The sequence below is a fragment of the Bubalus bubalis genome, chromosome 20 (assembly GCF_019923935.1).
Source record: "Bubalus bubalis isolate 160015118507 breed Murrah chromosome 20, NDDB_SH_1, whole genome shotgun sequence".
Taxonomy (NCBI): Eukaryota; Metazoa; Chordata; class Mammalia; order Artiodactyla; family Bovidae; genus Bubalus; species Bubalus bubalis.
Window position 1 is genome coordinate 61,954,682 of NC_059176.1, and position 23,558 is coordinate 61,978,239.

A 23,558-nucleotide genomic window follows, 5' to 3' on the forward strand; every position below is an offset into this window, starting at 1 on the left:
TGCAATCACAACAAACTAGAAACTGGCCCATTTATTTCATCCTCATGATCAAACAAATCACATCACTAAATCTACGCAAACTTTGAGATGATTAAAACTGTTCACGCTTTTTTGCCCAACAATTTTTCTTGTGGAATTCACCTAAAGGAAACAAAGGGTTTACTCAGAGATGTGTGTATAAATTTGGGTTTCATCTCAGCATGATTTATAAAATGAACCAACACTTGAAAAGAACATAAATGCCTGAACTTTAAGGAGACTCATTTTTTAAATGTTTCAGTACACCTTCATAGGGTGCTGGAGAAGACTTCTGAGAGTCCCTTGGAATGCAAGGAGATCAAACTAGTCAATCCTTAAATGAAATCCACCCTGGATATTCACTGGAAGGACTGATGCTGAAGCTGAAGCTCCAATAACCTTTGTTCACCTGATGTGAAAAGCTAACTCACTGGAAAAGACCCTGGTGCTGGGGAAGATTGAAGGCAGGAGGACAAGGGGATGACAGAGGATGAGATGGTTGGATGGCATCACCAACTCGATGGACATGAGTTTGAGCAAACTCGGGGAGATGGTGAAGAACAGCAAAGCCTGGCATGCTGCAGTGCATGGGGTGGCAAAGAGTCGGACACGACTGAGTGACTGAACAACAACAACATCAAAATTTTACTTATAATAACCATGTGTAAAGTTACATTACAAAGCACACTGCAAACCAGCATATGGGACAAGGTCCTGAATTTGTAAATATGTGGTATGTGTATATATACTTTCAGAAGAAGGAAACCATACGTTATTTGTAGTTTCCCTCAGAGACACTAGAGCTGCATGGCTTAAAATGCAGGTTCCAGAGCCAGACTGCCAGGTGTGAATCCTGACTCCATCCCTTCTGAGTGTGAGACCCTGGAGAAGTTGTTTAATCTCTTGTGTCTCAGTTTCCTCGTATTAAGAAAGTAGTTGCTAGTTGTTCCCTCCTCCACTGTTGGTGGGAATGTAATTAGTACAGCCCCTATGGAGAACAGTATGGAGGTTCCTTAACATACTAAAAATAGAGCTACCATATGACCCTGCAATCCTATTCCTGGGGATATACCCAGAGAAAAACATGATTCAAAAGTGTACATACACTCTAATGTTCATTGCAGCACTGTTTACAATACCAAACACACGGAAGCACTCTAACTGTCCACTGACCATCAACAGAGAAATGGAGAGAGATGTGGTATATATATACAATGGAACATTACTCAGCCATCAAAAAGAATGAAATAATACCATCTGCAGCAACATGGACGTTCCTAGAAATTGTCATACTGAGTGAAGTACATCAGACAGCGAAGGAGAAATAGTGTATGGCATCCCTTATATGCAGAATCTGAAAAGAAATGATACAAATGAAATTTACAAAACAGAAACAGACACAGGTGTCGAGAACAAACTTATGGGTGCAGTGGGGAGGGGATAATTAGGGAATTGGGGATGGAAATGTACAAACTGCTCTATTTAAAATAGATAATCAATAAGGACCTCCTGTATGGCACATGGAACTCTGCTCAAAGTTTGTGGCAGCCTGGATGAGAGGAGGGTTTGGGGGATACATGTATATGCATGGCTGAATCCCTTTGCTGTCCATTTGAAGCTACCAGAACATTGTTAATAGGATACGTGAAAGTCATTCAGTCATGTCCAACTCTTTGCGACCCCATGGACTATATAGTCCATGGAATTCTCTAGGCCAGAATACTAGCATGGGTAGCCTTTCCCTTCTCCAGGGGATCTTCCCAGCCCAGGGATCGCACCCAGGTCTCCCACATTGCAGGTGGATTCTTTACCAGCTGAGCCACCAGGAAAACCCAAGAAGACTGGAGTGGGTAACCTTTCCCTTCTCCAGGGTATCTTCCCAATCCAGAGATCGAACCCAGGTCTCCCTCATTGCAGGCAGATTCTTTACCAGCTGAGCCACAAGGAAAGCCCAAGAATACTGGAGTGGGTAGCCTATCCCTTCTCCAGCAGATCTTTCCAACCCAGGAATTGAACCGGAGTCTCCTGCATTGCAGACAGATACTTTACCAAGTGAGCTATCAGGGAAGCCAATAATCAGCTATACTCCAATATAAAATAAAAAGCTTTTTTAAAAAATAAAATGGCTGCTAGCTGTTCCTACTCCATAGAGGGTTAGAGTGACGTGCTAATAGAGCAATGGTTCATAGAGCATAGCACCTACCTGTTAAGTCACTTCAGGAGTGTCTGACTCTTGGCGACTCTATGGACTGTAGCCTGCCAGGCTCCTCTGTCCATGGGATTCTCCAGGCAAGAATACTGAGGTGGGTTGCCATTTCCTCCTGCAGGGGAATCTTCCCGACCTAGGGATTGAACCTACATCTCATGTCTCCTGCATTATCAGGCAGATTCTTTACCGCTAGCACCACCAGGGAAGCCGTACAGGCACTTGTCAATGTTATCTATTGTCATAAATTGTTATTCATGGTGGGATTACTGGTCATTTCAAGTCTCAACTCTTCTTTATATTTTCTGCATGAAACTGTTTGACTCTTACAAGCATGGAAACGAAGTAACTTTTTAATCCATTTCAGTCAACAAGATGAATTCAATGAAGAGATTAGTGAGAACTACTTTGCAGTAATTGAGACAACATCTGCTATTTCTAGGGCTAAATCAAATAAAATAGTCAACTCTCGATTCTACACAAGGCGCGTTCATTTATCTGCAGCTAATATTGCTTTCCTGTTCTTACTGGCCTCATTAAACACTGGATAGAACATCATATGTTACCGTTCTATCTAGCGTCTGTTTACGTTCTCCGCCACAGCCAACACTCAGCAAGAGCCTTGTAAACCAATTCTCCTAATGATCTTTCCAGTCGGGGAAGGTATGAATCAATGACACAGGGAACTCTGAGCCGAGGCTGGTGGCTGTAACTCAGAGAGGGGTCGCTGTGGTGCCAGCTCACACAGTTAGAACTGAAGACTGAGGGTGGCACTTTGTGGGCACCTCTCAGAGCCCCTCCGGTCCACGCCCACCTGGCCACGCATAGCAGCGCCTGGAGGTAAAGGGTTTTTACCTTCGTGTTGGGTGAACAGGGAATGATGGACCCCACAATCAGTGATGAGGATCCACGCTATTTATAACACGTGAATTTTTATAATGTGTCTGCTAACAGCACAATTGCCAGTGAGTTTCTGATATCAGCGCTCCAGCTCTTGCTATTAAGCACACAGATCCCGTGCTCTTGGCACAGACCTGGAGGGGGACAGTTGCTTCTCATTTCAGGGCCCACATTGGGGGATTTTCCATCTTTCTCTCATCCAAAAATCAAGGTTCCCTGCAAAAAGAGCTTGCCTGGAGCTTTACTTCCCTCCCTGCTCTCTGTCCATCTCTCTCTGATGGAAGATGCCCACCCTGCATCTTGGCCCCATCGTTGTTCCGTGTGCTCTGGAGACGAGGGTTCAAGGCTGAGTGCCGCACACAGCACACTCTCCATGAAGTCCTACACACCTACACACAATACACCTACACACGATACACCATACATGACACACCTACACGTTTTGATACACCTATATGTGATACACCTATACACCATACGCCTGTACACAATATGCCTGTACACGGCAAGCCTGTATGCAACACACCTACATGTGACATGTCTGTACACGGCACGCCTGTACACGGCACACCTACATGCAACACGCCTGTGCATGACATGCCTGTACACGATATATCTCCCTGTGGCTGCAGCAGCCTCTCTGGATTAACCAGCCTTCTCTGCAGTGATGGACTAGCATCTCCTTGGAACAAGCAACAGGGGTAAGCACTCTAAAGACAGACAAAACTCACTGGAGATTTGATTCTTATTTGGTAATTGATCCTTCACTGGTTGTTTGAACATGGGACAATTATTCAACTCCAGTTTTCTCAACTGAAATGGTAATAATGAGACCAATTCCTCTGATACTGCCTCAGATAACACCAGTGAGAGCCCACTGCCTGGCTTGTGGTAGATCCTGTAGAGAAATGTGGTTTTCTTCTCTGCTCTCTCCTAGCCAGCTTCTCACCATGATGTTCTATTTGAAAGTGCATTTGGTGAGAAATATTTGCATAAGTGACAGATAACCTACTAGTGCTTTAAACAAAGAGAGGCTTTCAGACTTCCTTGGTAGTCCAGTGGCTAAGAATCCATCTGCCAATGCAGGGGACGTGGGTTCAGCCCCTGGTCCAGGAAGATTCCACATGCCTTGGGGGAACTAAGCCCACGATCTGAGCCGCAGCTGCTGAAGCCTGCGTGCTCTAGAGCCCAGGCTCTGAAACAAGAGCAGCCTCCACACTGAGCTTGAGCACCACCCTGAAGAGGAGCCCCTGCTCACCACAACTAAAGTCCGTGCACAGCCATGGAGAGCCAGCACAGCCAAAGACATATAAATGAAATGTCTAAAAAATAGATGCTTGCTTCTCGGAGAAGGCAATGGCACCCCACTCCAGTACTCTCGCCTGGAAAATCCCATGGACGGAGGAGCCTGGTAGATTGCAGTCCATGGAGTCGCTAAGAGTCAGACACGACTGAGCGACTTCACTTTCACTTTCCCCTGTATCAAAACATTTAGAGGCAAATCACTTCTGAGGTTGACTTGCTTAATCCAGGGTCTCTCCCTTTCTCCTAGTCTTACCCTCAAGGTTGCAAGACAGCTGCATGTGTTCCAGGCACCACTTCTCCACTGAAGGCAAGAAGAAAGGGACAAGGTGGTGGTCTTCTACGTCTCTTCTAACAGGGAAAAAAAAAAGGCTTCCCAGAAACACGTGCTAGCAGACTCTGCCTTGCATTCTGTTGACCAGCTCTGCCACATGGCCACCCCCTGCAAGACGCTCTCATTCCTCACTTTCTGTTCTAGGAGGGGTCAAGGCAGGGAGTGGCTGTCAGGCTAGGCAACCTGCAGATCTTCCCAGAGGATTAGACATTGGCATGTTAGAACTACCCAGGTAAATGTTAAGTAAAATAAAAGTAAACACGCAAATAGTAAGCATTTCAGAGCCAAAAGTATATGGTTTACCACCTACCAGGTGGGATTCTGTCCTTCCTTGGTTCATATCAGTTCTCCAGCCAGGATGCGCTTTAGAGTCACCTGGGGATCTCATAAAACTCACCCATGCCTGGGTGTCCTCTTAGACCAACGAACCCTGTGGGCCAGGCAATTGGGACTCCCAGTGAAAGTTCAGCACCATAGGTTAGGAGCCCACGGAAAGAGCATGGGTGAACCACAGAGGGCATAAGAGATAGCAGCCCTGAGAAATCAGGAGCCTGCGGGAGAGTGATCTGCGTCCTTGGTGGCTTCCCATTCCCCTAGGGACAGTGCCAGAGGCACAACAGGCATTCTGACCTACACAAATGCACCCGTCTCCCAACCTCCTCACTAAGTCTTACTGAAGCCTAATCACCCAGAATACACTATGTTGCTCTCTTGTACTTTTGGTCATTTGATAAACTAAGCCCAGAAAGTCTCAGAAGCCTGCTGCACAAGGGCTTCACCTGGCAGGTGTCCTCGCCTCAGTGTCTCCCCTTCCGTTCCACAGACAGAAGCCTCTCCCCTGGGTGTACCCAGCCGTGCTTCCTGCTCCAGCCTGCGTCCATCAGCTGCAGCTCCAGGCTCCGATAGCAGCTTCAGCAGGATGGCAGGTGGCCTCCTGCACAAACCGCCTTCATCTCCATCACCTGCATCTCCCCAGAGGCAGCTAGTTTGCCAAAGCTGCCAGGAAGCTCACCTCCCAGCTTCTAGCTGTGGTTTTCTCCAACAGAGAGAATCCGGATGGTAAGAAGCCTTGCCCAGTACTAATTCTGATGCACAAGCAGCTCCCAACACTTCAGGTTTCTGTAAAGCCCCAAAGCCAGCACAAGATGATTTAATTACCACGTGAATGAGTCAAAAAACAGATGCGAGGTTTCCAGAAATGCCTGCAAGTTCTTAGTAAGTAGCCACAATTGATAAATTGCAAAGACACGCTGGAAACAAAGGCTGGCTCAAGGCACAGTCGCAGCCCGAAAAGTGCTGTTAACAGAGGGGCACTCCTACCCCCCTATCCCCCACCCCCCACCCGAGTCCTGTTAAGTGCAGAGAGCTGGGAAATCGTCTGTAAGTCTGGCCCACGTGAACCGCAATTAGCAACAACAAGCACCACCCACAGACTCCCCCGGAACGTGCTCATGGTTAATCGATTCGATTGATCACTGTTTATTAAGCAAAAACCTGCTTTCTAAACTGTTCTTCCCTAAATGGTGTTGTGGGTTTTTTGTTTTTTTTTTCAGTCTGCTAGAAAATAGGAGACTAATTAGAGCTTTTAATTTAAATCCAGCAGGGAGATGCGAGCATGTACTACGGGAAAAGCATTAGGAGGCGGGGAGGAGATGAGGAGCCCCGCCCCCAGCTCCCCAGAGCAGCAACGCTAGCGCTGACACGCTCCCATAAAGACCTCCCGAATCCGCATTTCACTCTTCAGATCAAGAAGCCACTGGGACCAGGTCAGACGAGAGCATCAGGAAGGCAGCCCACTGATAATATAGATTATGGGAATGTTTGGGTCGCACCAGCGCTGTGAAATTGATCGGCTCCATTCAGCACCTTGCGAATCAACAGAGGAAATCAATGGTTGGCAGACGGGTAGGTGCTGAGATAAGAGACCATAGAGTATTTTTGTTATCTCCTTACAGAAAATAATGATCTCAACCACCTTGAGTGCTCTAAATCTAAGCGAAATACACACACACACATGTAATCCAGGCTTGGATGCCGCACAGAGGGGTCAGGGCGATTATGTGACCGTGGTGCAATCCACAGGAGGAGGGTCTCCTTGCCCGTGGTTAAGGTCTATCTAATTTGGATGTGCATGTCCTGTGCATTACCTGCCTCTCCTGTGATGTCCTTACCTGCAATTCACGAAGCTACTGCAGAGTGACAAATGTCCACTGTCCCCATGATTTCTCGTGAAGTTTGGTATTTGATGACGTCTTTGATGCCTACCCAGTTTAGAACCCCAGCCCCCAAATGAGGATTCTGCAAAGTCCTTTATATGTCTCATCAATCACAGGTAGAACACCAATGAGGAAACGGTGTTAATAGGAAGCACAGATTTTTGCCTAAAGTGTACATATTTCTGCAAGCACAAGTATCCAAAACCTCAGGAATCCAAATCAGAAATACTGTTAGTTACTCTGAAAAGGCTCAAGCCAAAGAAAATCACAATTTTCTAGTGATTCTGACATAGGGATTTTAATTTATACAGTGGAAGTGAGAGTAGACTCAAGGGATTAGATCTGGTAGACAGAGTGCCTGAAGAACTATGGACGGAGGTTCATAACATTGTACAGGAGGTGGTGATCAAAATCATCCCCAAGGAAAAGAAATGCAAAAAGGCAAAATGGTTGTCTGAGAAGGCCTTACTAGCTGAGAAAAGAAGAGAAGCAGAAGGCAAAGAGAAAGGGAAAGATACCCAACTGAATGCAGAATTCCAGAAAATAGCAAGGAGAGATAAGAAAGCCTTCTTATGTGAACAATGCAAAGAAACAGAGGAAAACAATAGAATGTGAAAGACTAGAGATCTCTTCAAGAAAATTGGAGATACCAAGGGAATATATCATACAAAGGTGGGCACAATAAAGGACAGAAACAGCAAGGACCTAACCAAAGCAGAAAAGATTAAGAAGAAGTGGCAAGAATACACAGAACTGTACAAAAATGGTCTTAATGACCCAGACAACCATGATGATGTCATCACTCACCTATACTCAGAAATCCTGGAATGTAAAGTCAAGCGGGCCTTAGGAAGCATTACTATGAACAAAGCTAGGGGAGGTGATGGAATTCCAGCTGAGCTATTCCAAATCCTAAAAGATGATGCCATTAAAGTGCTGCACTCAATATGCCAGCAAATTTAGAAAACTCAGCAGTGGCCACAGGACTGGAAAAGGTCAGTTTTCATTCCAATCAGAAATGAAGGCAATGGCAAAAAATGTTCAAACTACAGTACAACTGCACTCATTTCACATGCTAGCAAGGTCATGATCAAAATCCTTCAAGCAAGGCTTCAACAGTGTGTGAATCAAGAACTTCCAGATGTACAAGCTGGATTTAGAAAAGGCAGAGGAACCAGAGATCAAATTGCCAATATTCATTGGATCATAGAAAAAGCAAGAGAATTCCAGAAAGACATCTACTTCTGCTTCATTCACTTATGTTAAAGCCTTTGACTGTGTGGATCACAACAAACTGTGGAAAATTCTTTAAGACATGGGAATACCAGATCACCTTACATGTCTATTGAGAAACCTGTATGTTAAGATCAGAAGCAACAGAATCGGACATGAAACTGGTTCAAAATTGGGAAAGGAGTACATCAAGGCTATGTATTATCAGCCTGCTTATTTAACTTATATGCAAAGTATGTTATGCAAAATACTGAGCTGGATGAATCACAGACTGAAATCAAGATTGCTGGGAGAGATATCAGCAACCTCAGTTATGCAGATGATATCACTCTAATGGCAGAAAGTGAAGAGGAACTAAAAACCTTCTTGATGAAAGTGAAAGAGGAAAGTAAAAAAGCTAGCTTAAAACTCAGCATTCAAAAAATGAAGATCAAGGCATCCACTCCTATCACTTCATGGGAAACAGATGGGGAAATAGATGGTGTCAGATTTCATTTTGGGGGGCTCCAAAATCACTGCGGATGGTAACTGCTGCCATCAAATTAAAATACGCTTGTTCCTTGGAAGAAAAGCTATGACAAACCTAGAGAGCATATAAAAAAGCAGAGACATCACTTTGCTGACAAAGTTCCATCTAGTCAAAGCTATGGTTTGTCCAGTAGTCAAGTACAGATGAGAGTTGGACCATAAAGAAGACTGGGTGTCAAAGAATTGATGCTTTCAAATTGTGGTGTTGGAGAAGACTTTTGAGAGTCCCTTGGACAGCAAGGAGATCAAACCAGTCAATCCTAAAGGATATCAACCCTGAATATTCATTGAAAGGACTGATGCTAAAGCTCCAATACTTTGCCACCTGATGCCAAGAGCAGACACATTGGAAAAGACCCTGATGCTGGTAAGACTGAGGTCAAAAGGAGAAGGGGACAACAGACAGATGATGAGATGGTTAGATGGCATCACCAACTCAATGGACACGAGCTTGAGCAAACTCTTGGAGATAGTGAAGGACCCGGAAGCCTGGCGTATTGCAATCCATGGGGTGGCAAAGAATCAGACAGGACTTAGCAGCTGAACAACTACAAGCCATTTTGAGTTTCAGATCCCAGCCTCAAGCACTTCAGATGCAAATAATACTGTTCTCACGAGATACCAGTTAGTAGTGGTATACTAGTAGCTACTCTTGTGTATCTCCAAAACAGGAATGAGAAATGGAAATTTCTAGATCATAGTTTCCACACAGTTTGGTCCATCTGCCAGTCCGTATCCAGAGCTGTATTAAATCCATCTCTTCCTCGATTTCATAAAGGTAATATAAACCAAGTTATCAGCATTTGAAATCAAACGGACAGGTACTCTTCTCCAACTGAAAAATGAACATCAAAAAGTTTGGAGGGTAAGGAGAGGCGCGTCCTCGATTAAACTGCCTGAAATGTGACATTTTCCCTAGGAAATTGCAGGGCTGGGGTTGAAATACACATGTCACAGCCACCCCTGTGGCTGAGCACTGAGCCACAGTGCTGTGGGAAAGAGGAAACTTTTAATAGGAGCGAGGCCGCATCAAAGCAACTCATAATTAGGTACAAATTTGGCTCACGGTTCAGCAATTTATACAGATTAGCTGTGCTGACCTTCCCTGCCCCTGGGTGCTTGCCTCACATCTGTGGTAGCACAGTGACCTCTAGTGTTAAAAGGGAAGGAATCTATTTTTAAAATCGCATCCAAAATTACTCCCTCACGCAGCCTTACTATTCCTGGGACATCTTTGTAAGGTAATAAGATAGACATGTGATCTTCTCATTCAGTATTTAAATCCCCTTTAGTTAGTGCATGCTCCAAACTTTCTGTCTTGGAAATTTTCAAAGGATTTGTAGAAGATTTATATAATTTTTTTTTCCTTTCATGATGTCTTGAAGTTGGTGAAATTTTATTTTCATAAATATGCATGCTGTGAGTACTCTATGGCTTCCAGACAATTAGATGCCTTCTTTTTCCTTCTTAAGGAGAAATGACAAGCTTTGACTCCAACCAAATATGAGGTTCAGGGAGTGTTTTGAAAATTCTTCTCCTAACTCTTCGAAAGTAAATGGGGAGTTGGGGGAACCACATGGGAAACTCTAGGACTGGGGCTGTGTGCGTGATGCTGACTCATGGTTCCCACTCAGACTCAGCTTTGCTGGGACTTGAGGAGTGAGCAGGGCCCAGGGTGGGCTACTTAATTTGCAGCATGAGGAAATGAGCTATTAAAGGTACTAAAATATAACGACTTTTCTTTCTTCTGTGTTCTCTCTCTTGACTTGGTATGGTATTTTTATTTTCCATTTAATGCCTCCTAAGGGAAGAACATTTTTAATCTTATTTTTTTACTTTTACCCTTTATCCTTACATCATACAATGCCAACTTAGTAGGCAAATAGAAGAGCATTCAGCTCAAATGTAGAATCACGGAAGTTACAGAATTTTACATCATTGCTTATACAAACATGTGCATTTTTTCCCCCTTACTAGTGTGAAGGATTGAATTCTGAGGCACGACCACTATATAGCATAATCACCCAGATCCTTCTCATTGCCCTGACCAGGACTTCACTGGAAATGCCTCACAAAACAGACTCAGCTGTTTTCATTTCACTGCCTGATACACGTCCATACCAGCCAGGCTCTCTGCCTATGATGAGCAATGCAGGACTGGAAGAAAAAGCTGGCTTCCTTCCATGTCATAACTCCCATCACAAGCCTTTGGCTAACACAGTCAGGCACAAGGCTTAGAAAGATGGGTTCCTTGGTCGCTGGTGGAGAACATGCACCTCCCTTCTGTGTTCAAAGCAAGTTCTGGTTCAAACAGAAAGCGTGGCCTCCAGGAGCTGTCAGCGACCCCACGCTCTAGGTCACACATAGCAGGTGAGGGAATCTCTTCCTTCCTTTAGAGACCTCATCTGATAGCAACCGGTGAGAGCAGCCCCAGTCCCCGCATCCCACTGCACTTGGTCCACCTGTCACCAAGCCGGACAGAGAAAGCTGGCCTTAGGGTCAGCTGATAGACTAAATGGCATTGCAAGGGATTGCAGTTGAAGGGAAGGGATTAAAAAAATGCATAAAAATGCCAGGTGCCTCTGGGAACACCTAGGAGCTCAGGAGAGAGAGTGCTGGGGCCACAGAAGCTGCCAGCTTCACTTGAGTCAGGTCCCTTTCACTTTCTGTTTCAGAATATATTGCGATTTGTTTTAATCAGGGATGGTAAGACACAGACCCAGACATGTAAGAAGCTGCTATGGGATTTGGAATGGACATGTGCTCATTACTATACTGAAAACAGATAACCGACAAGGCCCTATAGCACATGGAACTCTGCTGAATGTTATGCGGCAGGCTGGATGAGAGGGGAGCTCGGGGGAGAATGGATGCATGTATATGTATGGCCGAAACCTTTGCTGTTCACCTGAAATTATTACAAACTGGAGTTTGTTTGTTAATTGGCTATATCCCAATCCAAGTGAAAGTTGCTCAGTCATGTCCGACTCTTTGTGCCCCATGGACTATACAGTCCATGGAATTCTCCAGGCCAGAATACTGGAGTGGGTAGCCGTTCCCTTCTCCAATACAAAATAAAAAGATTTTTGCAAAGAGAAGCTGTTACTTACAATTGCCTCAAAGCACACTGGGCCACCTGGGGAGGCACCAGGGTTGGTCAGGAGGCCGAAGGAGCAGGAGGAAAACGCGGGAATGAGTCTTTACCATAGCTTCGGCAGGAAGAAACGGGCAAGGCAAGGTAAGAAGGCTTAGGACTGGCTGGGTAAAGTAATTCCGGGAGTCTGGGTGTGGGGGCTGTCCCTAGGTGCCTGGTACCTGGCCCTGGGGTGTCAGGACGGGTGGTTAATGGTCCAAAGTATGCGAGTCTAGGGCTTCCCTGCTGGTTCAGGTGATAAAGTATCCACCTGCAATGCTGGAAACCCAGGTTCGATCCCTGGGTCAGGAAGATCCCCTGGAGAAGGGAATAGCTACCCACTCCAGTACTCTTGCCTGGAGAACCCCATGGACAGAGGAGCCTGGCGGGCTACAGTCCATGGGGTCACAAAGACTCAGACACTCCTGAGGGACTGAGCATGCAGTATGCATGAGAGCCTGATCAGTTTGGGGGATGATTCTGAATCAGTTGGCTTGCATGTGAAATATGCACTTACAGGGAAGTCTTCTACTGTCTCTAGAGATCAGCTAGTCTTGGGGAAGTCAGGCTCCCCGGGGTCAAGTCAGTAAGTCCCCAGACATCAAAACATCAGAATAAAAAGATATGCTTCATATCCTTTCAGGTGCCCAGGTAAGACCCCTCACCTGGCTCCCGCTAATAGGCCATGTGCTTCTGAAGGGTGAAGAGCCTCTTAGCTCTGCCAGGGGCGGGCCCCTTCCTCAGGAAGCCCCTCCCTACTCTCTCTCCCCTTTTCTGCTTCCAAGGAGCCCAGACATGGCTTGCTCACCAGACCCTGCCCCTACCACCCTCTCTGCCTCTGGTCTCCCTTGTCTGCATGGTCCCCAGGCCCTGTGTACCCACCTCTCTGGGCCCCCCTCCCTCCAATGGACCCCACGGAGCTTATCTTCAGCTCTTCAAACCCCTGAAAAATGTCTCCAGAATAACATTTCTTCTGACTCCCAACCAGGCACCCCCTGATGCTACCAATAAAGAAGATGCTGTTTTATCTAAATGTCAATTTAGGGGAATGCCCTTCTCCTCAGGCTCCGATTATGGGTTTTACAGCTTCACGCTCTCCCCTTCTTCCTAGGGAGTGAGGTTGGGGGGATAGAGGGGTGAGCCTTCCATTCAGGCTGTCCCCCTCCCAACTGCATCCATCCAAGCTCACTCTCCATGTCCACACAGCTTGCTCTGTGTGTGTGTGTGTGTGTGTGTGTGTGTGTGCGCGCGCGCGCGTGCACGCATACATATGTACCCCCTGCACACTGCAGGGAGGATTCCGATGGAACCTCGCTTCATACAGTTTCATCCGCCTGTCTCTGCCACTGCACACAGCTTGCTGTGTGGATGTGCGTGCGTGCGTACCCCTGCACACTGCAGGGAGGATTCCAACGGAACCTCGCTTCAAACAGTTTCATCCGCCTGTCTCTGCCACTGCACTTTCTTTTACTTTAAGCAGTTCTACCATAAAGGCGAGACTTCAGCCACAACGTCCACGAAGGCAGCAGAGGGCGGTTTCTGGCATCCTCTTCCTTGGATGTCCGGAGGGAAACGCAGGCTTATAGGCGAATAGTGACTATGCTGCTTTCTCTAGACAAGTCTCAATTTCAAATACACTGTCTTATGATCCACACAAGTACTCTGAGACCGAGGAAATACCATCACTTTAGACCTGAGGGGTCATTTATCTCTGTTTCTCATTGCAAGAGTGAGGTTGCAAAGGCAAAATGAACCAACCAAGATTGTGCACTATGAAAAAGTCAAACATGCTACAAAACTATGAGACCTCAACCAATTCTCTGCTTCTAGGGAGAGGGGAGGAGAGGGTGAGATGTATGGAGAGAGTAACATGGAAACTTACATTACCATATGTAAAATAGATAGCCAACGGGAATTTGCTGTATGGCTCAGGAAACTCAAACAGGGACTCTGTATCAACCTAGAGGGGTGGGGTGGGGAGGGAGATGGGAAGGAGGTTCAAAAGGGAGGGGATATATACATACCTATGGCTGATTCATGTTGAGGTTTGACAGAAAACAACAGAATTCTGCAAAGCAATTATTAAATTATTAAATTAAAAAATAAATAATTTTTTTTTAAAGATGCTTGGGGCTGGTGCACTGGGACGACCCAGAGGGATGGTATGGGGAGGGAGGAGGGAGGAGGGTTCAGGATGGGGAACACATGTATGCCTGTGGTGGATTCATTTCGATGTATGGCAGAACCAATACAATATTGTAAAGTTTAAAAATAAAATAAAATTAAAAAAATATATATTAGGGCAAAGAAAAAAAAAAGAAGAAATAAAAAACATGGGGAGTAACCCATTTCTATCCTGGAGTTTTAAACTCTGGCTATGGCAGCACCAAGACTCTAATTATAGATTTGCAGAGACATTCTTTATGGGGTTTTACTAATCACAGTAACAAGAAACCTATCCCCAAAATAAGAATTGAATGGCACCAATAAACAAACAAAAAATGCCTCCAGCCATTTCCAACTATTTAAACATACTGGCGTGTGTCCATCGGCGGTACATATATGTATGTATATAACAGAATTGTATCAAACTATACTTGTTGACACTTTCCCAAGTGGCTCAGTGGGAAAGAATCCACTTGCCAATGCAGGACACGTCAGAGACAAGGGTTCGATCCCTGGGTCAGGAAGATCCCCTGAAGAAGCAAACGGCAGCCCACTCCAGTATTCTCGGCTAGAAAACCCCGTGGACAGAGGAGCCACAGAGTCACAGGGAGGCAGACACGGACGCGACTGGATGACTGAGCACGCGCACGCTTGCTTTTGGTCTTGTCTCCTGCATCCCCCTCGGTGTTAGACTCGGGACATTTCCCCAGGTGCCTTCATGGTTACTCAGGATTATCCTGATTTACCCCTATTTTCTTAATCCCCTTTAGTTGTACATCTGAGTTGTCTGCTTTTATTTTTCTCTTCCTCTCCATAACAGTATTACAACATACAATGAACGTCCTTAAAAATGCTTATTTGATGATTCTAATTAAATCCTTAATAATAGATTCCTGAAGTGCTGGAACAAAGGGTATCAAAAATTTTGAAATGGCTATTTTTTATTGTTGATAAGGCCATCTTGGTTAACACACCCCTGCCCTTCAAAAAAAAAGCATTCTTCTTTTAAAGCATTCTTCTTTTAAAATCTGAGACTGATAAACACAAAGCCCACCTAGACTCTGACAACTGGCCCCAACCACCCTGAGGCCCTTCCCTTCTGACCCCAGAGAGCCTGGCCAAGGCCCCCTGGAAAGTGGAGAGCTTGGGGCATAGCTACCACTGTTTCCTGCGCAGATTTGCACCACTGACTTGAAAACTCTAAAACCCAAACTGCAGGAGCAAGGGTCGCCAGTGCCATGCGAGCGGCCCGTTTTGTCCGAAGGACACAGAGATTTGTCTCCCTGTGGTGGGGTGTGAGTGGTCAGCTGGATTTGGTTTTGCCAAGGGGAGGAAGCAATTATAATTAAGCAAAGAAGAAAAAGTCAGGCCCACATGCTCAGGGAAACCTCCTTGTCTCCTGAAGCACCTACCTTTCACCCAGGAAACCCAAAAGAGAACGCCCATCACCTACAGCCCTCTACTCCAAACCCATGTGAGAAACTGGCAGTCATGCAGCTTCTGTTTGGGTTATCAGTGCCTGTGTGCTGAGGTTAAGGGGCTCACAGAGCAAAAAACAAAAGATATGAGCAAATGATTCCCTCCCTAACACTCTAAGAAAAGGAACCACAAAGAGTATGCAGAACATGCTCAGCCTTGAATGTGGACCACAGCTTAAAAGGGGGATTTTATTAGCAGATGGGGAAGACAGGTCCTAAGCCAAGTTGCAGCCATGGGTGGATGGGAAGCCTGACTGGTGTGAACCTGCTCCCTGTTCCACAAGACAAATTTGTTGCCCCTCCCTCCTCCCTTGGGCTTCTCTGGTGCCCAGCTCAGACGCTAAAGAATCTGCCCAAAATGCAAGAGACCCGGGTTCAATCCCTGGATTGGGAAGATCCCCTGAAGAAGGGAATGGCTCCCCACTCCAGTATTCTGGCCTGGGAAATCCCACGGACAGAGGAGCCTGGAGGGCTACAGTCCATGGGGTCGCCAAGAGTCAGACAGGACTAAGTGACTAACACTTTCATTTCTTCCCTCTTCCCTCCTCCCTCCTCCCAAGTGAGGAGGCATCACTGAGAAGTCAAAGTGCAGCCCTGAAGGGAGCTGGAAAAGAAGCAAGCAGGACACCTCCAGGCTTTGCTGGAAGGAAGATGCTCCCTGGTGCCAAGGAACAGCAGGACGTAGTCACTTCTGCCTTGTGGGAAGCATCTTCAGCTCGGACCTCATCCAGGCAAAAGAACTTTAAAAGCAGCCTTTCCATAATCATAATCAAGGATGGTACAAACAGGTAGCTGCAGGGCGTTTACCCCAACGTAGTTGGAAATATTGAAAATCTGGAAACAACCTATATCATCCAACAGAAGTCAGTTATACAGACCTTCCACACAATGACATACTAAATTATCATTTCTAAAACCACAAGAGAGAAAAAAAGATACTGCTACTGAAATAATAACTTGCTTAACTTTTAATAAACAAATTTTAAAAATAAGAGAATGACCTTAAAAGATGCTCAAGATGCCATGTAAGTGGAGAGCAGATTGCCAGATGGCAGAACCAGTGCCTGCTGTAGACCAACATGCTGATGTTGCTACTTCTGGGATGAGACCATGGAAGAGACCCCTCTCTTTTTAGTTCCTCTGTATTTTCTAACTTGCACAGCATCTGTATTTATTAGGTACACATTGCTGTATATTTTAAACCTATGTAATCATATTATCCTTTTAATGAGTGAAGGGAGTATGGCTGATGCTTTGCCTTCATCCTTCCTTCACCCCAACACAGCAGAGAATTTCAGGGGCTGCAACGATGACCCAGCAGACAGCCTGGGTCAGAACACAGAGCTGAAATGTCAGACAGGTTAATAATAAGTAATCAGCAGCCGGCATCTCTCAGAGCACTTTGGAAGAAAGCAGTGCCTCCTTGTAAGCCTCACAGAGAAGACTTCAGACTTGGAAATTTGAGCAAGTTTGAGCACAGACATCCACAGGGAACCATCCAGCCTGAGAGAGTTTGCTTCAATCCACAACAGCATGATATCCAGGAAAAGAACCCAGAGAACCCAGGCGAGGGCAAACACAGAGACGAGGACAAGCCCTGCCCCTTTGAAGATGTCAGCCCTGTCTTAGGCATGCTTCAATCAGAACCCAACTGCACAGTGCGTACAATCTGTGACTTGGGCACCAAACTACTGGATTGTTGCAAATGGGTCAACAGACCTGCCTGATTGGGGCAGTTACCCAGAAGAGGTAAAGCAGGCAAGAAGGACCCTGTGACATTGCAGCATCTGCTTGCTGCTTCAGAAGATAACAAAGTCTCAACTCAGATCACAGCCCACCCCAGAGAGATGACCACCCCTGCAAAGTAATTGCAATATAATAAAGTAAAATAAAAGAAATGCAAAAGGAAATTGTGGGGCAAGGAAGAGGGGATGTCAATTACAATGAAAGTAACCTTCTGGTTAGGGTATTTGAAACAAAATGGGAAAGCATTCTTCTTTTAAAATCTGTGATTAAACCTTCCCAGAATTCCCCAGATTTCAAGGGAAGATCTGGGCTTCCAGGTGGCACTAGTGATAAAGAACCCGCCTGCCACTGCAGGAGACATAAGAGATGCAGGGTCGATCCCTGGGTTGGGAACATCCCCTGGAGGAGGACATGGCAACCCACTCCAGTATTCTTGCCTGGAGAATCCTATGGACAGAGGAGCCTGGCAGGCTACAGTCCATACGGTCACACAGAGTCAGACACGACTGAAGTGACTTAGACACACTCGCAAAGGAAAATCTATGCCCTTGAATTTTCCACTCAGTGATGCTATGAGGGCCTGACTCTTCCTGGGATGGGAGAGGCATCATTATAGTGGCTCTGCACGTGGGAACTGGAGCTTCCAGCTCCTTAACTTGGGCAGTTAAGGAACCCACTCTTAGCCAAGTGCTGGGTTGGGACCCAGGTCTCCCAGACCTGAAGCCCTAGGAGCCTGGAAACTAAGGCTCTAGAAAGAGCATCAGGTTTCCAACTCCATTTCAAGAACTTTTGAGTGGGAACACTATCCCATTTTATTAAGTGATTTTTTTTATGAGTTGCAAATAGTTGGCACTTGACTTGAAGCCCCAGAGAGACTCATAGATTCACATCAATTTATTATTCAACTCCCTGGGTTTTGTATGTTACAACCACCTGTTAACTGATTCGGTGACCTTCAGCAGGCCACTTAACCTGCTTTGCAGAGTTCCTTTATACATAACAAAATCCCTCTTCATCCAACAACGCAGAAGCCTCATTACCTAGACTCTCAGTGTTTCAGGGCTCTGCTCAAAGTTCAACGTCCCCTGAGAGTCCTGCCCAAAATGCAGCACCACTTCTCAGAATTTCTGATTCTTTAGGTCTAGGCGAGGCCTGGAGAACAGCAGTTTTAGAATAAGCTTCTGAACGTGTGGATGCAGCTGATCTGAGGACTTCATATGAAAAAACAGCAGTTCATACTTTTCTCTCATCCAACATTCTGCTGATCAACAAAATTTGTAAACTGTGGGGAGGAGAAAGTAACAGGAGGGGTAAAAACAAATCAATGGTGTCGGCATAACTTGCTCTTTCATAAAAATACTGAAAATATATTTTGATAGTAAGCCATGAGCCTGGTAAACAGTAGGAGTTCAGTAACTGATGAATAGATGCATCTGTCAACCTTCTGCAAAAAAAACACGGGCTTAATTGCACATACTCCGCCTTCACCAAAATCACATATGCACTGACCTCCCACCCTACTTCTTCGGAGAAGTTTCTCGGAACTATCTGAAATGCTGTCTCCTGGCTATAGTCCTTATTTTGCCCCAAATAAAACTTAACTCACACCTCTCATGATGTGCATTCTTTTTTCAATTGATGCATCTTTTTTAATTACTTTAAAAATTTTGTTCCACATTATTTATCATCAGCAAAAGCAAGTTGAAGAAAGATTATGCAGGACCAAACAAAAGGGACTGGGTCTCATACACTATCGCTCTCAAAGGGAATTTTGACTCCATCAGTTCAGTTCAGTCGCTCAGTCGCGTCTGACTCTTCAAGACCCCATGAATCGCAGCACGCCAGGCCTCCCTGTCCATCACCAACTCCCAGAGTTCACTCAGACTCACGTCCATCGAGTCAGTGATGCCATCCAGCCATCTCATCCTCTGTCGTCCCCTTCTCATCCTGCCCCCAATCCCTCCCAGCATCAGAGTCTTTTCCAATGAGTCAACTCTTCACATGAGGTGGCCAAAGTACTCGAGTTTCAGCTTCAGCATCATTCCCTCCAAAGAAATCCCAGGGCTGATCTCCTTCAGAATGGACTGATTGGATCTCCTTGCAGTCCAAGGGACTCTCCAGAGTCTTCTCCAATACCACAGTTCAAAAGCATCAATTCTTCGGCGCTCAGCCTTCTTCACAGTCCAACTCTCACATCTGTACATGCAGGAAAAACCATAGCCTTGACTAGACGGACCTTTGTTGCCAAAGTAATGTCTCTGCTTTTGAATATGCTGTCTAGGTTGGTCATAACTTTCCTTCCAAAGAGTAAGTGTCTTTTAATTTCATGGCTTCAGTCACCATCTGCAGTGATTTTGGAGCCCAAAAAAATAAAGTCTGACACTGTTTCCACTGTTTCCCCATCTCTTTCCCATGAAGTGATGGGACCGGATGCCATGATCTTCGTTTTCTGAATGTTGAGCTTTAAGCCAACTTTTTCACTCTCCACTTTCACTTTCATCAAGAGGCTTTTGAGTTCCTCTTCACTTTCTGCCATAAGGGTGGTGTCATCTGCATATCTGAGGTTATTGGTATTTCTCCTGGCAATCTTGATTCCAGCTTGTGCTTCTTCCAGCCCAGCATTTCTCATGATGTACTCTGCATATAAGTTAAATAAGCAGGGTGATAATATATAGCCTTGATGTACTCCTTTTCCTATTTGGAACCAGTCTGTTCCATGTCCAGTTCTAACTGTTGCTTCCTGACCTGCGTACAGATTTCCCCATGGCCTAACCCCAGCAATTTTCCAGCTCACAAGTCATAAAACTTACTGGAAATGTACATCTAAACACACTGCCAGCAGAGGCGCCCAGGCTGAAGTTACACGGATTTTATGTATCATGAAAATTCTCTTTTATGTGGTCAAACCACAGGGGAAAACAAGATTTGAAAGGACAAAAAAAAAAGGAAGAGGCCGGAGGTGAAGGTCCTTTGCTCTCTCAGGCATCCCTGCCTTCTGATTTTTTTTTGCTTGAACCCTCAGTGGCCAAGAGGAAGGCAAGGGTAGATGGGACCAAAGGTTCTAGTTCTCTTCCTGGTATGACCACCGTGTGGAAATAAAGGAAGATCAAGCAAAGGGAGGAGGCAAAGCCCTTTCAGAGGCCACTGCAGCCCGTGAGTCGCCACTGCCACTTTCATCAGAGGAGTGGGGGTGTTTCGAGGATAAAAGGAAGACTTTAGGTATGACCGGATTAAAGACTGTTGATGCAGAAGCTGGAGGCAGCTAAGTAGAACAGGGACATCCTAAGTGATTGGTTGTTGCTGCTGCTGCTAAGTCACTTCAGTCGTGTCCGACTCTGTGCGACCCCATAGATGGCAGCCCACCAGGCTCCCCTGTCCCTGGCATTCTCCAGGCAAGAACACTGGAGTGGGTTGCCATTTCCTTCTCCAATGCATGAAAGTGAAAAGTGAAAGTGAAGTCGCTCAGTCGTGTCCGACCCTCAGCGACCCCATGGACTGCAGCCTACCAGGCTCCTCCGTCCATGGGATTTTCCAGTCAAGAGTACTGGAGTGGGGTGCCATTGCCTTCTCCGATGTGATTGGTTATGGGATCATATTCATTCAGCTTTGTCCACTTGGTCCTAAGTTGAAAGCAGTGAAAAAATTAAGGGAAGTAGTAAGTTATTAATCAAGTCCAGCCCATTTGGGGCCAGTTGTCCTGGATTGTCTCTAGACATCACTATATGGCTTCCTGCAAGTATGGCTTATAGCAGGCTGGCTTCTTGTGTTGGTTATTATAGATCACTTCAGTCATTCAGTCATGTCCAACTCTTTGCGACCCCATGGACTGCAGCACGCCAGGCTTCCCTGTTCATCAGCAACTCCTAGAGCTTGCTCAAACCCATGTCCATTGAGTCGGTGATGCCATCCAACCATCTCATCCTCTGTCCTCCCATTCTCCTCCTGCCTTCAATCTCTCCCAGCATCCAGGTCTTTTTCAATGAGTCAGTTCTTTGCATGAGGTGGCCAAAGTATTGGAGTTTCAGCTTCAGCATCAGTCCTTCCAATGAATATTCAGGACTGATTTCCTTTAGGATGGACTGGTTGGATCTCCTTGCTGTCCAAGGGACTCTCAAGAGTCTTCTCCAACACCACAGCTCAAAAGCATCAGTTCTTTGGCTCTCAGCTTTCTTTATAGTCCAACTCTCACATTCATACATGACTCCTGGAAAAACCATAGTTTTGACTAGAGGAACCTTTGTTAGCCAAGTAATGTCTCTGCTTTATAATACGTTGTCTAGGTTGGTCATAGCTTTTCTTCCAAGGAGCAAGCGTCTTTTAATTTCATGGCTGCAATCACCATCTTCAGTGATTTTGGAACCCAAGAAAATGAAGTCTCTCACTGTTTCCATTGTTTCCCCATCTATTTGCCATGAAGTGATGGGACCAGATGCCACAATCTTTGGTTTCTGAAATTCATTATTATAGATAATGAGGTGCTTTCCTAGGCAGTTTGCTACAGGTAGTTGGTCAGAGTTTTTGTTTTTATATATGGTCTGGTCACAGTCTTTTTGTATTTTCAGTGGCTCAGCTTTACCAAACAATCCAGTCTATAGCAAGGGCCCCTGGATAAAGCCCCAGGGGAAGGGACACCCACACCTAGAGCCTACTCTGCCAGCTACACATGTCACCCAGGCAGGGACTGAAACATGGGAGGAGGTAGGGCTAAGCTCCCCACGGCTTCATGTTACAGGAGAAGTTCCTGGTCACCAGCTGGGGATGGCCATGCAGGACTACAACCCCAGCTTCCTGACTCCCAGCTCGAGGCTCCCCTGACCACAAGGTGGATCCCAGGATTCCAACAGAGATGCTACTATTTATTCTGAGTATTTGTGGGTTATCTTGGAGTTCACAAAGATGCTTCCAGTGTTCCAGAACTCTGAATGAGCCACACGTTCTGCAGAGCAAGCTAGGGGAAAATGTGCTACAAACCACCAACGGGGCCAACCCCTCATTTCCTTCTCTGGAAGGTTATGGGGCTGAATGAATACACTTCTAAGGAGTTTTCCAGGCTAACCTACATATTCTATGATCTAAATGTGTCTACTGTGAGTGTTTCAAAGAAATTCCTTCTGTCAGGAGCAGCTAAAGAAGTTGCCAATGGAACTCAAACATTCTACTCACCTACTGCCTCAGCTCATCTGAGGAGCTGCCTGTCTCGCTGTTCGCTGAACCCAGGGTAGGCAAGGCGGGAGCTGGGAAGCAGATGGGAAGATGGAAGAAGATGCAAGGAGTCATAGGAACTACAGGTATTCTTTATTCGCAGCAGCAAGGCGGCGGCAGCAGCAGACATGCTACATTCTCTCTTGGTTGACCCAGCGGATGCAGCGGCAAGGACGTGTCAGGCGGTGCTTATATAGGTTACGCGCATGCGCAGTGCTATAAATGATCTCAGCTGTTACAAAATCATTATTCACAAAACGTAGGGCAAGAGCAAGAAGCCGTTGGGGTGAGGGAACCTGACCACCACCATCTTGGCCAATTGCTCTTTCCCTATACTGCCCATTTCAAAATGAGGCCATAAAAATACAATCCCCATTGGCCTTCCACTGTAGAAGCAACTTCCAAAAGCAGAGCAACTTAATATTTCCATCCTAACAAGCCACACCTGTGGTCATACAAAGACAAAGGCTTTCCCCAAAAGAGCAAACAACAGGCAATGCAAGAAAAAAAAAATTTTAAATAATAAAGGACATCTCTAAATGTCACATAAAACATTGATCCTGTCTCTTCATCTGCTTGCTTATCAAAGCGAGTAAATTTTACCTAGTATCCTGCTCCATCATATCAGATTGTAAGAGAAGTTATGTGTTGTTCAAGCTTAAGAGATTATTTCTATATTCTATCCAGTTGTTTTCCAACTCCAGGAGCATAGATTTTCCTAACAGATGTTCACTGTGTATGAACTGATAGCATCTCACAGTCACATGACCACACAGTCAGAGCAAGCAGTAGACTGCTCTTGTTCACATGTTTATAATTTGGAGTCCATGAATGTTGCTTTCATAGCTGAGATGGTAAGGGGGGATAACCGCACTTATTGCTTTAGGCAGATTCTCTGCTGTTCATAAATCTTTACATCTTCTTATTCTTTAGGTTCTTATTTCCTTTTCTCTTTCAGGTTTTACCACATCCTCATTTAGATCCCATTGCTACCCCATCCTTTCTTGTGTGTGTGTGTGTGACATGCAATATTGATTTTGATTTGAACAAAGCATTTCAGCTTTTCTAGACAGTGAAATAAACAAGCTGCCTTTCC

At 45.6% G+C, this 23,558-nt stretch overlaps 3 long non-coding RNA genes across 4 annotated transcripts; 1 reads left to right on the top strand and 2 right to left on the bottom strand.

The window, feature by feature from the left end:
- Window positions 1–541: 541 nt before the first annotated feature.
- LOC123330800 lies at window positions 542–6,087 on the bottom strand. Of its 2 annotated transcripts, none has more exons than XR_006640352.1 (3): window positions 5,540–6,087; window positions 4,683–4,730; window positions 542–1,372 (listed from the first exon to the last, which is right to left on the bottom strand). It is a non-coding gene; the product is annotated as an uncharacterized LOC123330800 (long non-coding RNA). The 2 variants fall into 2 exon arrangements; XR_006546973.2 differs by having other exon boundaries at window positions 4,683–4,777.
- Window positions 6,088–6,375: 288 nt separating this feature from the next.
- LOC123330732 lies at window positions 6,376–16,494 on the top strand. Its single transcript, XR_006546822.2, has 2 exons — window positions 6,376–6,665; window positions 16,075–16,494. It is a non-coding gene; the product is annotated as an uncharacterized LOC123330732 (long non-coding RNA).
- A 1,645-nt stretch (window positions 16,495–18,139) lies between these two features.
- Window positions 18,140–22,891, bottom strand: LOC123330715. The gene is made up of 2 exons (XR_006546792.2): window positions 22,424–22,891; window positions 18,140–18,542 (listed from the first exon to the last, which is right to left on the bottom strand). It is a non-coding gene; the product is annotated as an uncharacterized LOC123330715 (long non-coding RNA).
- Between the last annotated feature and the right edge of the window lie 667 nt (window positions 22,892–23,558).